The 2,893-nt window shown below is 33.5% G+C and overlaps 1 pseudogene across 1 annotated transcript; it reads right to left on the bottom strand.

Moving 5' to 3' along the window:
- Nucleotides 1-562: 562 nt before the first annotated feature.
- LOC143603355 (uncharacterized) lies at nt 563-2,592 on the bottom strand (annotated as a pseudogene). Its single transcript, XR_013148040.1, has 5 exons — nt 2,271-2,592; nt 1,895-1,930; nt 1,572-1,808; nt 1,449-1,496; nt 563-942 (listed from the first exon to the last, which is right to left on the bottom strand). The product of XR_013148040.1 is annotated as an uncharacterized LOC143603355 (transcript).
- Between the last annotated feature and the right edge of the window lie 301 nt (nt 2,593-2,893).

Genomic DNA, 2,893 nt, shown 5'->3' on the forward strand with positions numbered 1-2,893 from the left:
GAGGTAAACTTTTAAAAGAAAAGGAGTCCTACTCCTAAATATAAATGACAAAGATAGAGCAAATTACGTGGGCGGTGTAAGGCTAATCTGGTAATTTTACTGTTGTTGTGTAACTTAGACATGATCTTGGAGTACTGGTTTTCATTAGCTTTTTAATGTTTGATTATATCAAAATATCTTTAATGGTAAAAAACAGAGCTTTCAAAACCTTCCTAAATTAGGATATAATGATTTATCTAGTAAAATTCAAATTAGAAGAGCATTTAAATGACAAAACTAAAATGTTCTTAATTGGATATTTTAGACACAGGCGGCGAGTATTTCAAATAAGACCCATGTTGACACATAAACGAGTTGTGTTTCAATTAATCTGACAGATCGTACCCAAGTTTAGCCTACTAGTTTACAATTCACCAAACTGTGATATGAAGTTATCACAAAAAGCATTCGTGCAATTAAAATAAAACAGTGCACATAAATATTAAGATAAAACTGAACAAGAACAATAATCCTAACATATAATGGACTTTAGTTTCAATCAATAACCATTTCCCACATCTACTTAAAAACCAAACAATATACACGCGAATCTCAATCAAATCCACTGAACAAAACCACAAAACTCACCGAAATTCAACGAGATTTCTGGAACACCAACAATTGAAAAAACAAAAAAAACTATCTATTTTTCCCAAATCTCAAACACTTGTTATAATTGACACTTGCTATGCATGATCCTGATGAAGATTGTTGCTTGTTTGGCTTCTGTATTAATACTTTCTCCATTGCACTCACAAACTTCCTTAAATGTCTTATGTACTCTGGATATGTTTCAAGATTGCAGTGCCCCCCACCTTGGACCCACAATGGATCGTATTTTTCTTTAGCTAATTCCCATAACCGCTTACCGTGTGAAAAGTCAACTATATCGTCACTAGTACCCTGTGATTTCAAACAATAACTTTAACCGAAAAATAATCGAACACGAACGGGGTTTTCTTGTTTATGTTCGTCCTTAAGAAAATGAATGTGTTCATGTCTGTTTACGTCAGTTTGTTAATACTATGAATGAATGGTTTACGAAAGTAAAGAACGAATATAACTGAACATAGATGAACAATTTAAATAAATGGATGAACAAACAAACAAACTTAAACTAACGAGCATAAATGAACGTAAACGAACAAACGCGTTCATGTTCATTCATTTAACTAACAATAAGTTTTGTTCATATTTGTTCGTTTATTAAATAAACAAACATAAACGAACTTCTCACTGGTGTTCATATTAGTTCGTTTAACTAGATGAACAAAAAGTTTTGTTCATGTTCGTTTGTTTATTAAATAAACGAACTTTCTGCCGAACGATTCACTGAACGCTCGATTCATTACAAGCCAGCAAATAATGAACGAAACTCATGATTAGGTAAAAAGACACAGAATACATACATGTATAACTAGAATCGGGCAGTTGACTTTCTGTATTTTGTCAATATTCTGCATAAATAAAGTTACCCGTTATAGATTGTGGTCAACCGGCCATGCTGTTTCATAAAATGGCTAAATATTTACCTTAAATATATCACACCAGAGTGTCATCTTTACATTGTACAAAACTCGTATTCCTGAAAGAATAGCACTATGTAGAACAACGCTTCGCAACCTTTGTAATCGAGCTGCCAGGTGTAACGTGGGCCCGCTGCCAAAGGATTGACCATACAAGATTATGTCTTCTTGTTTGATTCCATAGTTGTCTTTTAAACAGTTGTATACCGCCTCTATGTCATAGTATGTGTTCACTTCAGATGGCTAATAAAATCAAACAGCATTTAAAATGAGTTATAGTTATTTCATTATCTAAATAAATGCAGCAGACGTGATTGTTTCTTGCTTACCTTGCCCATGGAAGCTCCGTATCCCAGTAATCATAACTGCAAAGTATAAATATGTACAAACTTTAAACATACATTTGCATCAACTTAATACTAATCTAAATCAAAATCACTAAGAATCTTTGAACGCCACTCGAAACCAAGAAAGATAAACAGTCGAACTTATTACCAATCTAAAACAGGTTGTTGTGCTCTGTAAACATTTGTATTGTTGTATTGAATGTTACTTACAAGGATACATATACATAGATAACATAATAATAATGAAACTCATATCTTGAGTCTATTCAAATTCTGTCTAAATAATAACAATAGCATCCAACAAAATAAACACTAGTTTGAATTCGACATGTGCATAAACATAAAAAGACAAGAATACCTCATGATGTTGAGCCTGAGGTGAGCTCTAAGGTCAATAAAGAGGTCTTGCATCTGACCCAAATCAGCAGCGTTGCCATGGGAGTAGAGAAGGGTGAATTTACCAAAAGGGTGTTTCCAGAAGGTAGCAACGATCTTGTTTCCAACCTTGGTGTCAAGAACATCGACATCCACGTTCTTGTCTGCGGTTATACCCGTGAACCAGTATCTTTTTTCCCCATTTGCTGCTTCTTCGTCTACGCAGACATCATACGACGCTGGCTCCTGTGGGAAGAAGGCAAATTTGGCCGCTATGTTTGAGGTTACATTTCCCATTTAACAACACCACCTCATTAATTATTTTAGACAAAATGAAAACTTTAAACTAAAAGAGGAATCTATTTGGTGGGTGTGTTGAGTTGGCAGATGAATGATCGGATGGATCTAAGCAGGTATGTATGTATGTATATTGATGAAAGGAAAAAGGGGAAAGATAGATGAATGAAGAAATGATGTAAATGTTGTATGATGATGAAATGAATAATAATGGATTATAGATAATAGCAAAGGAAAAGAAAGGAAAGGTTGTGATGGTGATGATCTCTATATTTTTATTTTTATTTTTATTTTTATTTTTATTTTTAT

The sequence above is a fragment of the Bidens hawaiensis genome, unplaced genomic scaffold (assembly GCF_021521415.1).
Source record: "Bidens hawaiensis isolate Kalapana, Puna unplaced genomic scaffold, B.hawaiensis_p1.1 tig00061382_1, whole genome shotgun sequence".
Taxonomy (NCBI): Eukaryota; Viridiplantae; Streptophyta; class Magnoliopsida; order Asterales; family Asteraceae; genus Bidens; species Bidens hawaiensis.